General features: G+C 34.4%; 1 long non-coding RNA gene across 2 annotated transcripts in view; it reads right to left on the reverse strand.

Moving 5' to 3' along the window:
* Positions 1-10,479, reverse strand: part of LOC128493652 (uncharacterized) — a 42,078-nt gene extending 31,599 nt beyond the window's left edge. Inside the window, exon 1 of one of the 2 annotated variants that reach the window (XR_008354210.1) lies at positions 10,407-10,479. This is a non-coding gene — a long non-coding RNA (uncharacterized LOC128493652). Of the gene's footprint in view, positions 1-7,625; positions 7,659-10,406 lie in introns of those variants that run through there. The other variant, XR_008354211.1, reaches the window with a different exon arrangement.
* Between the last annotated feature and the right edge of the window lie 3,776 nt (positions 10,480-14,255).

Genomic DNA, 14,255 nt, shown 5'->3' on the forward strand with positions numbered 1-14,255 from the left:
CATTTAACACATACACTCATCTGTCATGCAATGTATGACAGATGAGTGTATGTGCACACCCAGTTACCAGATGTTCTTACATGTAAAGAGATGTGCATTCAAGCACAGATTCGCAAAGGTTTACATATCCCTTAATTAATGCAAGAAATAGATAACTAGGTATCACACACACACACACACACACACATATATATATATATATATATATATATATATATATATATACATGCACACTTGTATTTGTTTTCTGGATTGAAGTGGATCAGCTCCCTTTCCGTTTGCGTGTAGGTGTTTGTATACCATTTAATACTGACATTAATATTACATGTACGTATGTTTTGTATACTACCAGGGGTAAGGTTGCTTGTTAAATAGTTTACTTGCCAGTGTTAATAATCAGATATCTGTATTGCACCAGCAGGGTGGTAATCAGTAATGGAGTCATGTACAGTGTGTATATGGGAGAAACCCATGTTTTAAATGAAGTATATATATATATATATATATATATATATATATATATATATATATATATATACCCTTTCATTGCATGCCCGACCCCAGGAAAAGCTAATTCTGTTTAACACTGTATGTGCCGGTAAGGCCTTTCTTTCTTTTTCTTTGTTATTTCCGTAGAGCTCTTGAGTGCAATTGCTATTCCCTTTCCTGTTTGGAGAACAATGGGTTAACGTTATTTCCACTAATGTTTCCCTCTTCAGTTAACCCTTGTCTTGCCTACATGACACCTGCGATCGATAATGAATTAGGTGCTAAATGCGTAAGAGTGTATGTGCTTATTTATTGTGAACTGTCTTCCATCCAACTTATCTCAAAGATGAAAAGACGCCGAAAACCATATTTATTTGCGGCAAATAATAACTGCCAAGTGCCTAGTCTTTCAGGAAACATATCTATCTATCTATTTATCATCTATCTATCTATCCATTCACACACTGATATCTGTATGTGTACATTATGATAACCAGTGTGCTGTTTCATAGGTAAAATACAGCTGATTATTTATACGTAAATACAGTTTTTAGATACCAGTATATATATATATATGTATAGTGTGTGTATATATATATATATATATATGTGTGTGTGTGTTTGAGGGTGACATTTTTATAAACGATCTTTACCTATCCACCTATTAATAATTATTTAGATTTTCATTTTACAACATAATATAATATAATAAAATATTTGTCTGGATGGTGATTTTATGGAAGTACATGCACATCTGTATGTTTCAGTTGTTTATGTGTAGATTGTTTATATGTATAATGAAATATAGGGGCACACCTCAATACTGCTGAATGCCGTCTCCTAGTTGCACCCTGGACAACCTTATGGTAAGGTGTATCCCATTTAGCAGCTTTTCAGCAGCCATCAGATCACATTACTTTTAGGGATACGTTGTTTCAGGATATTTTCAGATGATCTAAAGTGCCATATAACAAATAATCCCATACGTTTTGATACAGTCTTCTGTGAGCCTCTTCTTTCAAATAAAAAGTAAAAAGGTTCATATTTTGGTTAGATATATGGGTAGATAGATGATAGATAGATGGATAGATAGATAGATAGATAGATAGATAGATAGATAGATAGATAGATAGATAGATAGATAGAAAGAGCACTTGCATTAAACTGTCCACCTACAAACATTTGTCTACATTGAGTGGATCCTTTATGATACATATTGTGTATCAGAAGGAAGAGTTGTATTAATTCCTTTTTAAAAAAAATAGAATTACTGGGTTTTCTAAAATTACAAAACACAAATCACTTTATGTGTCCCTCTTACTTTGATAAAGGTGTTTGTTCTATAGCTCAAAGCTCAAATATGTGAGTCCTAAATTATACATTGTGGAACACAAGGTATAAAAGCAAAAAAAAAAGCAGGAAATACTTATTTTTAGGATCAATAATGATCGCAGTCTTGTGTTATTATTTTTATTGTTTAGAAGACAACTGCATCAGAAAACTGTTTTTTGAAATGTACAAATGTAGTATAAATAGAACCAGGGGTTGAATGGTTAATTTCAGCTGGTACTCTATGCAAATCGTGCAGCCTCCTGCTTGTCTGTCTGGGCACGTCACGTGATTCTTATTTGCATATTTATTCTGTACTGTATAAATTATTCAGCAGGATTTGCTAGATTTTCCTCATTAGGGTCTGGGGAAGCTGCTACAGACTGGTGCTCAAATACAGCAGAAAAGCAAATTAATTTGCACCTATTTTACAGTGCAAGGATTAAGTGATTCCGTAAATAAACATATTTACTTGTGATAGGTAGTAAGTAGCAAAATTCCGTCTTTGAGGAAAAAACACACCTTGATATATGTGCACTATTATGTTAAGCAAGGAAACAGTTAATTTCGATGTCTTTAACTTGTACAGCCAAATATATGTGTATATGCTTCTCTCTGTACACTGTATATATTATAAATGTATTTCAGGTACAGTATGTAATTATAAGGGGGTGTTTAATTTCAGTTTCTTATAAAATAAAATTGTATTCTTCATACATCCTCTATAATTATTACATCTACAACATAGTTCTTTTAGGCTTGTTATTAAATGAACATTTCTAGAAAGTATTACGTTTTTTAAAAAAATATAAGTCTATTGACTGAAAGGTTACAATTGCACAGTGCACAGATGACGCATTCCAACACGTCATATTTTAATACAAATTGTAACCGTATTAGGTTATATGCATTACTGTATGAGGAGGAAAGTACTTGCTTCTACAAGTAGCTATTGTATGTATAGACATAGACACTTTGCTTACTTGCACTATATTTAGATAATTTTTATTTTATTTTGTGCACGTTTACTTCAATAATCTATCTATCTATCTATCTATCTATCTATCTATCTATCTATCTATCTATCTATCTATCTATCTATCAATATATATATGTGTGTGTCACACGTCTCGGCGTCAAAGAATCATCATACACCATTTATACACCTGTAACATTTCTATGAATGTAACAGTTCAGGTGTCAAATGGAGAGCATCCTATTTCCAAGTTAGAAATTACACATACATATTTTTTGAGTGCATGTGATAGATGGTATATATACATATATATATATATATATATATATATATATATATATATATATATATATATATATATATATATATATATAGTATCAACTGGTTATTAAATGTATGAGTCTGGTGCAGTCATTTCTACGGAAATAGAAAGATATTAAACACAAAAAGGTATGTGTTGAAATTGGTTAATCGTTCTGCATTAAAAGGCGTCATCCCATGACAAATTCCATGTATGCAAATATGATATTATGTTGGCATGTTGCTGTAGATATAGAAGAATGGATATAGTCTGAAACCTAGTAATTATTACCATAGATAAACTTTGATAAAACATTTTGCATTATATATGCACACATAAAAAGAACATCTCTCTCTCTCTCTCTCTCTCTCTCTCTCTCTCTCTCTATATATATAGGAATGGATATGATATGTTCTCTTTATGGCCACATACAGGACACTTGTCCCTCTGTTTAGAAGTGTCGCTCCGAGTGATATATATATATGATAGAATTGGTTTAAAAGTACCCCTATATATTTTATATCTACATCTTTCTCGTATAATTGGGGGCATAAATTAACGTTTCGGCTACCGCTTGAGCTACTTCTGCTGATCGCGTAGATGAGAGGTGTGTAAATAAAACCCAAGTAGTCGGGAACATGTGTTTTTGTGTAAGTACTCTTTAATATAGTGATCTTTGTGGGCTCTATCTACTAAGGTAACCAATTATTTAAACCTAATTCTATATTGCAGCCTAATTAGAAAAGCTTTGGGCGCCCATAGACGTACACACATATTCAGAGCTGCATAGAATCATACCAGCTATCACACTTTAAGAAAGGAATTAAATCCTTTACATTCTGGTGTGTCTTCGTTCACTCACATATACACAGTATAATGTATGTGAAATTCTCCCTAATAAGATCCAAATGCAATTAATAACAATTGATTGAGTCTAGCGCCATCTATCGGTTAGATAGTTATTACACCAATCATTTAACACATATGATCATTTTGTTATAAATTTATATAATACATAAATAACGAGACTGACAAAAAAATAAACATTTGTTTAGGTAATTATAAACAGGTCATTTAGAAATATACAATTCCTCTCAAAACCCAAAACAAAACAGGTATCCTTATCCTCCATACTCAATTTACCCTCAATCCTGCCATCCACACCTCAATTCACGACTTCTTTTACATTCTACAAACAGCATTCCCCAGTATCTGCAAATAGGTCTACAAAAGTTGCCTTAATCGTGCACTTATTATTGGAATAAAGTCTATTTTACATAAAATGCCTGTGGTACAGAAAGACATTAAGATATTTGGAGCATTTTTTCTAAAGAAAAATATATATACTTTAAATAAACGGATTATTATATTTACACTAGTAATATCGGGTGCCCTGTCGCCTATTCAAGTCGATAGTTTGAACCTACTCCTCATTAAACAGGAACTTTGTTAAGATACAGTTAATGCCTTTGACAGACGTGTACTAATGCTGTGGCATTTAAAAAAATAAAACTAAATTCGTTTTTTAAATGTTTTACTGACATTCGGGTACATTTTCAACTAGACCTATGTAAGCAGAGAAACCACATTTAATATTATTTTCATTAATTTAGAATTATATTCTTAAAATAGAATTTATTCTTAAAATAGAATCTAAAAATACCATTATCTCAATAGATATCTTATTTGGTACGGATTATAATTATGCACAATTAAAGTCCTTCCTTTTTTTAAGGGTTATTTACAGGAAAGGTTTTTCCTCTCCGGGAGAAAAAAAATAGGGCATATACAGAAGATTTCAATAAATTAATATGCAAATGCATATAGGCTAAACGAGGATAATACAATCTTATAGAGAAGACTATAGCAGGGTCGGTTATTGTGGAAGAATGTGAAATAGAGCAGTATTGTGATCTTCATACACACAATCACATGATAGTAATATTATTAATATACTTTCGGAAGACAATGTAATTATTATCAAAACGAGATCTCCCTCTGTAAATGTCTGTATGTGCTGAAGGTGGGTGAAGCATTCATTAAACCCAAAGCTTTCATTATTCCAATGATTTTATAGGCTTTATTATGTATGCACCCCATATTTATATAATGGCTGAAGCATCATAGGCACTCTTGTTTACATATATATATATGTTTTCAAATATATACTCAGATCATTATTATGTCACAAGAATTTTTGAATTATTAGAAATTAAAATTGTTTTTTTTTTTCCCATTCCGATTTGTAACATCCTGACTATGACATTGACCTTGTACAGAAAGGTATTAGGCAGTTTAGGCTTACTATATGACTACAGTGCGAATACTTTGTATCTTATAACAAAATGTACGGGTCTTTAAAATGCTATTCTATTAGAACAATTTAAAAAACAAAGAAACATCAGAGACAACAATCAAGCAACTTTCATTTATAATATAGCTTTCTAGTAATTCTATCCCATGAAATTGATCAAAAGTCATTCAAATAAAATAAACCATATTACTTTTCATATATTCAATAACTGTAATGTATATCTCTCTGCACTGTTTCATATTCCTCTTTATACACCCACTTTTGATCAAAACTCCTATATATATATATATAAAAATTGGCACCAGTGTTCCCTTGCAGTCAAACAACTGAAACTGGTAACAAATGACCCACTATACAATAATATATATATATTCTCCAGAAGAGCCCTCTTTTAATCTTCTCCATGTTGGACTGATCATCTGAGTGATAACACTGCTTCATGTGTTTTAAAACTCCCTATATATAAAGATTGTTAATGGTTTGTATAAAAAGTGCAATTCAATATGAGCATGAAAACATTGACTGTTTTGTGTTGTTTCCAAAGATTTTAGTGTTATTTCAAAACTAAATGCATTCGCATGTTTATTTATAGCAGCGATGTACACCTACAATCTTGTGAGATATATCACATTGACTCATTGACACAAACAAACAAAAATCTCAGAATAATGGCATGAATTAATTCAGAATGTGACAAAGGTACACCATCTTATAGGAGGTACCACTCTAGGTATAGGTCTGCTTTTTAAATTGGAACTGGGTATATTAAAACTAATAATATATACATACCACTTATTAATAAAGGTGCTGTTCCACTTCGTCAAAACATTAACTGGACTATATAGCATGTTAAGCAAGTAAACCTTAGGAGATGTATCATTTTGTTCCCTCCTCTGAAAGTTTAATTAAATAAATACCATTCAGACATGTACCAGAAGCTTTTTTTTTAGTTTCTATGACAACATGGCTTGCTGTTGTGTCACATGGTAATAAAATCTTCTATAAAAATATGAATGATGCAATATTATTATTAAAGAATGATTTCTGGGAAGGCTTTGGCTATTCAACAGTACTTGGATTTTTTTTTACATTTGGCAGAATAAGTGGAACAGCATCTTTACAATCAACAAAATAAAAAAAAATAAAAAAAACTGTAAAGTCTAACATGCAGATGAGAATTCATTTACAAGGTAAGCCTATTATTTCCATTCTTATACAAAATTAGTATGGTAAAAGGTTGAATATTTAACCCCTTTGTTTCCCAGCAAAGGAGTGAAATACCAACCTGTACTGATAAGATGTCCCTTATCCTATTATAAAATAAATTCAATCCAAAGCAATTGACAGATTATTTAAATTTGTATCGGTTGGGCGAAGCAGTTTATATGCCTTGGGCAAAGATTCATTCTGACAGACCACTTAAACAGGAATTAACAAACACTGGGTCTACAATCACTGGACTGCAACTCCCACAATTCTCGACCAAAATATTCTGCAGCTCTACACGGAATGCGCCTCTTGTACGAGCTGGGCTCTCTTTTTTTTATTCCTGTTTTATACACTGCATGTATATTTAAATAAACTATTGATAAAAAAATAGGGCCTATAAAATCATTCCTGAAACATGTCTGCCTTATAATACCTGAGTGTGACTGAATAAAAATGTTTTGTGAACATGAATATCTTACTATTGTCGTGATTTAATGTGCAGCTAAATTCTAATTGATGTTGGTTGGCATGAAAGTAAAAGTTTATCTGTATAGAACAATGTGACCTGGAAAAAAAAGCGGTGGGGTATCTGGGGTGCCTTGCAAACCGTGTTGAGCCCCAGTCCATGTATGTACCTTATTTTGGGACAAAATGGCTACATATGTCTTTGCATATTTTTAAAATCATGTCTCACTTACAAGACTGTTATGTTATGGAGCAAATAAGCTGGTGATATATTATATTACATATTTGGGAATAAATAATTACAGGTTTCGTAGCCAATGCCTATAGTAGTATGTAAAGTGAGCCCACTTGTGCACCATGTGAGCCCCTAAAAACGTGGGGACCCCTCTACATTCCAGGGGCCACAGGGGACAGCATTATACACCGGGAAGGAACAGGCTTGTAGCCAATTTAAGAAGATTTAAGGATCTGGGCATAATTTATTTTGTATTTGCCCCTCTCCTCACCCTCCAGCTAAATCTCTGTGCCCATAATGTACTCACCTCCAGTCAGCTCCAGCACTGGCCTTGGGAAGACCCCCATGCGCATGCGTGGAAAGTGATCTGGTGTGGAAGATGGCCAGTCCGGGCCTGGTATCCAGTCACAGACCACCTCTGGCATGCCTACCTCTTTGCTATGGAACATTTCGTGTTTTGCACCATACATGCTAACCTTAATAAGGTTTGGGACCCGTGGCAACCTATGGAATGTTCCTTACCGATTGGTTGCTATGGTGATAAGTCCAAACTTTTTACCAGATGACAGCCCCCCCTTCTTGGTTCCTCAACTAATTAACTAAAAGCGCATAGTTTAAGTTTATTTTTTTCCTTATTCATTAACTGGGAACTTCAGGTCAGTTGTGGTAAAACATTTTGCCTAACTGACCTACCTACGAATTAAGAAAGGAACATACAAATGAGAATGAATACTACTAGCAAATCCCTACTTCCATGAAGGCTGAGCCGGCCCTTAGTCCTTCGTGAAGCAGAAACAGATGGCCCTTGGTAATGCATAGCGAAGTTACTGAAATACAATGTATTGTCTTATTCCAAACTACTTGTAACCATCCAAATAGGGAACAAATCAGATTTGCGTATATATAAATATAGAGGATAGATAATCTCTGAACATTTCCTCAATTTAAAGCATAATCAATTGTAAATCCCACAACTCTTGACAAACCCCCATTTCTGCCTGCGAAAAAATTTCTTGACGCAGGATGTATGCTTGGATCTTCTGAAAATGTTTTGATGAAATATTCATCATAAGGAAATCACCCTCAGAAGTGTAGTGAATAATTCACCTATGTTTGACAATGACAAAGAGAATCATTGTGGGTAAATTGAGGGTTTAGCTATCAGAAAGCAGACAAAACACTTAATCCAAGGGGCATGGGTTCCACGGGTCTGGATACAACATGTGTATGCTGTATGTGGTTGTGTTTTGGGTGCCTCTAATTGATGTATGGGCGTAAAGAACAAAAGAGCGTTGCCAATGTTTAGTCCAGGAAGCAAGGCCAAGAAAATTAGTCAATAATATGGTGGCCTGAACAGACAGCTCAATGCTCACTATCCATCCTGGCCAACACACTTTACTTAAAAGGACTGCATAGAAAAAGTAACAAAGGAGCATAGAAACGACCTAATTGGAGCGTAAGTTTTTGCAACGCTAGACACTCGGGTGGCTATATGTAGAACAACAAGCAAAACAGAGAAAAAAGGAGAAAAAGCACAGTGACCCAAAAATATTCATATCAGAGCAGACTAGGATACAAGTGCTCTATAACATAGAAAAATATAATCGAAAGATTGTGCCTATAGATAGTGATGACTATTTATTCCCCACCACTACATTCCTTTAACACCGCCCTATTCACTCTGTTCACCTATGCGCTTTCGGAATAAATGCACTGCTTGTGTCAAATCCCCAGACTGCCCAGATGGACCAGATCGCTTCTGCACCACTACAGATGGAAAAACAGAATTTGACGGCAGATAAGGGCCATTCTGCAAATTTTTCCTGATGTAGACACTCAGACCTTAATTGGCACTTGTTTTTTTCTTAGATTCAGGATAGATTTATGCATATCCCATGCATGTTTAAATTCCCTCATTGTATTAGTCTCTACTGATGGAGAAGAAAAACTTCCTTACATTACATCGAAGCCGCTGACTCTCTAGATTATGACCTCTTGTTCTAACATTCATGCTGCTTTGATGACCCGACATGGACTTTTCTGGTGTGACCACAATCTCCAGCCTGCAATAAAGTGGCCTTGTGCTGCAGGCTACCATACCCTTCAGCACTCCAAAGCCTCCTTTGGGCACACATTACAGGTTGAGGTGGTCAGATATAATAAGAGCCATTGCATCCGTGTAAAACAATCACTTCTCAGATCATTAGTGTATAAAGGTATAGAATTATTACCTGTAGTTAAGCTGCTTCTGTGCCCAAACACAGCTTCTTACAGTTAAATAAGATGGATCCTTATGTTAGACATGAAACATAGAAATATAAAATTTGATGGTAGATAAGGACCATTCAGCCCATCCAGTCTGCCAATTTTTCCTGATCTGAACCAGTCCTTGGTCTTGTCTTTGAGTCATGATAAAGGTATGTGGTGCAGTTGAACTCATTAATTGCTATAAAAGAGCTTGGATGTAACGTTACCCATTACAACGACTAAACCAAATGTAAAAATATCTATTTCATTAGATACCAAAGGAATAAACAGAGACAATGACGCCAAATGGCATTTAGCATGGATATTTCATCAGTTGCACCACTTTCAATACTTTGAATCACAATTACAAAACTAGTATTGTATTGATTTTAAGTCATACCTTTGTCTTAAGATGTATAGTACATACGATTTCATATAGTTTAATTAATGGAGTTGCTCATATCAGGCTTTTAAATTGCCCCCCCCATAAAATATATTTTTATTATTATTATTATTAATGATAAAAATAAATAATAATATGTTGGGAAATGCAATGAATTTTCTGTTATATTTTGCCCCTGACTTTATGTTTCTTACCGTTGCTCCCCAGCAACCTTTGACATTCATTCCGGTTTAAAAATCCTGTGTATATCTATCAATTTTCTGCTCAAAATACCACCTTTGCTGAGAACATTTTGTCAGTATTTCTCTCGTTACTGGGATGTTCCGATATTACTATTAATCATGGCACTTGAAACTCAAGATCTCCAGGGCCCCAAAAAACATATGTATATCCGCATTCACACACAAAAAAACACATCAAGGAAAATAATGTACTTACAGCTACAGAGAGTTCCTCGTAGACAGCCCAGTGAGTGTGAGTGTCACCCGAGAGGGTCTCCTTTTAATATGGCTTGCAGTTTGGAATTAAAGGCTAATTATTATGTAGATGAGATGCAGTGGCCTGCACTAATCACAGTGTATAGCATGACTGGAGGAGAAAAAAACAGCTTGTCTTCTAATACGATAGGCAGGGATAAAAAAAAAAACCACCACCAGTCCACCACAGATGAATTTAATATTTATTTTATTAAGGGAATTGTCCACAAAGTCATGCCATCTACTTTAGGTTCTTTCTGTATTACAAATAAGCCCCCGTCATCTGGATTTGCATTCACTTTAATTTATACAGTATATTCAACAAAGTAGAGGAATCCAGATTGGAAAACCACGTCATGCTGGAATGGAATAGAGGTGCTGGTGACCACATCAGGTCAAGGCCCTTTGACCCTTTGAATGCCCGCCTGATGAGCTACTTATGATTGTATAATGCATTTCTCAGGCACTTGAGAAGTGGTGTAATATGTCTTAACCCTCTATGGCTTCGAGAAGGTTAATCTGAAATGGTGTCTTTGTGTGTTTTGCCAGCACAATACATTACCTATAGATTAGTGTACTGCTTTCTTCCCCCATCCGATTTAAACTGATGGTATTTTAGCAGTAAAGGGTAAAAGCCAATGACCATATACATCAAGGGAATGAAATGGTGTATTTGGCATTTTTTTTAGTAAGGTAACATCATGTTATATGGCCAGATGAGATTTCGTTTTCATCTATATATCTATACACATATTTATAATTATAAATAAAATTAGGTGTACATTTTATGGCGGCATGTTCAACCTCTTGATTCACTTCCTTAAAGTCCAATCTAAAATTGCCCTATTTCATAGAATATATCATCAATTTATTCCCACAACAATGATTTCCTAAAGTCCTGATAATATTGACAATTTCCATATAACCTCTGAAATAAATTCATGTTATTCATAAATCCGTCATTAGGGTTCAAGATGGCATACTTATTTTTGATGTATAGATAGATTTCATTTTAATTCCATAAATACTTTTATTAAGTTTATACACAATAAAATGGAAATGTATAAAAACTGAAAGTATGTGGACAATCCTTCTGATTTGATAAAATATCAGCATAGCTAATATACCGTAAAAATAAAAACTGAACGCAAATAAAAAGTGACATAAAAACAAGTATAAGCCCAAATAGCCATGTTCTCAGAGAACATGTAATCAATGTCCCAAAACATGAAATTAATCTTAACATGTTAAAAAATATATAAAGATTAATTCTGGTGGTAAAAATGGAGCAGTCAGGAAGAAGATTTCACATTGGTTGCCATAGAGATTGCTTCACTTCTACTACTTTGTGGATGGGTTAACTTTTGTGGATGATCCCTTTATTTCAAAGTGTGGTATAAACTTTACCAAGTAACGACTAGAATATAGGTGTTTACAAAATATACATGTGTTGTATGTCTGGGGTTGCCATGAGACTTTTTGGGGCCTAGTCCTCCATATGGCCCATAATGGTAATCCCCCCATGGTTCTTTGTGTGTTAAAAAAAGGCACCTGTCTTCCTCATGTTTAAAAAAATGTTGTCTGTTTCTACAAAGCCCCTTATATTTAAATAGGAGACCCCCAGGACCCCTGTTAAAGAAGTACACCCCCACACCTATGTACGTTGAAAACATTGCATCAGTATCCAAGGTAACAAAGTGTTTTGTAGTGTGGGACTGTGCGGGCCAATGTATATGTCTGGTGACATATCTCTGGTACTATAATGTTATGGTAATATTTAGAGTAAGAAAAAGTCAGTTTAACCTGCTTGAAACCAAATAAATAATTTGTTTTGTCTCTGTTACTGCAGTATATATTTTGTGGATATAACATGTAATGCAGATTATACATATGCTGCAGAAGTTGCTGGCGCTGTATAAGTCAAAGATAATATTAATATTCAATTCTAATGTAATATGATTTTTAGAAAAGTACATTATTTTGCTTTATTCCATTTTTTTTATTTTCAAAAGATTTAATAGAATTAATTAACACAAATTTTATAACTGATTATAGAGTTAGTGTCCTTATTAAAAAAGACTACTTTATAATAAATAATACTTCAATTTAAAAACTTGCTTGCCATGTTAAACTCACTTACATCTACCGGCCTATCTTTTAAAAAGCCTGTATTGGAGTGTTTTTTTTGGACCTTTTCTCAAAAACCAAATGAAAAAAAACCTATTTTCTAGAACATGCATTAAAGTAAAAGGAGGCCAGTCAAATCCTCAAAGACTAAATGAATAACCACATGCCTCCTTTAATGATATTTTAATCATATTTTAATCATAATAAAACTGGGACTGCATGTCAGATATTAAAATTGAAAGTTATACAGTTATACATAGGAAACAAATGCCTTATTTCTCTTTTCATCGGTATAGCATGGCGTGCTTTTGTAACCAAGAAAGGGTTCAATGATTTAGGGTTGCCGTGGAGATCCTGGCTGGTTGAAGGGTGGCAATCTTTTTAGTATACATAAAAAGAATTAGCATATATGCAAATGACTTGCTGGGTTTGAATAAATATTTGCATTTCATTTTACAGATGCTTCCTACATCTCATTGAAAGTTCTTGGCCGTCTAACACTTTCTTCTAGTTGTCTATAAAGAAGCAGGAGGATGTAAATACATGGCGGCCTGGCCTTTCTTTCCCCGTTGTTGTGTTGGTCTGTCTGTGTGTTCCTCTCAGTCCCTATGTATTAGTTGTCTCCCAACTGTCACGCTTTGTGGGAGACAGTCCTGATTTTACCATGTTATCCTGCTGTGCCCCCGACCTCTACCTCTGTCCCGCTTTTTGGTGCTGCCAGTTTGAGTGACATTCTACCTCCCAATATCTGCCTTCTGGTGCTCCAATTTGCCGGGGGTAGAAGATGGTAGGTATGTATACATAAAGAACAGCATTTTTACTTGGGAAGAAACATTAGACTAATATACTGTATATGACAATTCTGTGTAATTCAATGGCTACAGTGGTAATTTAAAAACACAGGAGATAAGTTAAGGAGGAGAACACGACGTCCCAATCTAAAAGTGAGACGCTTAGATATAATTAAGTTTTTTGCATTGTACGATCTAGTCCTCTTCTTTGGGGATATTATATCATTTATATATTATCACTTATTAGAAGAGACCTAGATAGTCTTAAAAGCTTGCAATCCATTATATGTCAGTTAGCCAATAAAGGTATTATCTTTACCAAATTTAATTTAGTTACTTAATGACCTCATAACATTTGTGGTCACTCCCTTCACACTCATTGTAGGTCTATAGCTGCTAACTGTCCTATTTTCTTGACGGCTACTGTGCATGTCAAGTGTTTGTCAAGTGGCAATCCCAAGGCTTTCCATGTCTGCAGTCCTGGACGTACAAGAGAAGCATTTATAGGCATAACATTACAATTTATAAATTTGAGTAAAATATATTCCAAATATAATGCTAAACTGCCAATGTAACACATGCACGGGTCTTTCAATTTATGCCATTAATGCCCCTGAAGGAACTAATTCTGTACTGGAATGGTTAATCATCAGGTCACACGAAAGACTGTGAAGTAATTTGGTCTCATCAATCAAAGGAGACCCTCATTTACACCCCTCTGTCTAACAACCAGACTCGAGACAGATGTCCTGTGCAGTTCTGGAGCGTGAGTGGCAGTCTAGACCCCATTTGGAATCCATATACAAAAGAGAACTAAAGAGTGTCTCTTACCCTAGACAAAGAAAGGGCGAAGGGCGATTTAGGAATATTTTATAATAGCAAAACAATCTATC

This window comes from Spea bombifrons, chromosome 1, assembly GCF_027358695.1.
Source record: "Spea bombifrons isolate aSpeBom1 chromosome 1, aSpeBom1.2.pri, whole genome shotgun sequence".
Taxonomy (NCBI): domain Eukaryota; kingdom Metazoa; phylum Chordata; class Amphibia; order Anura; family Pelobatidae; genus Spea; species Spea bombifrons.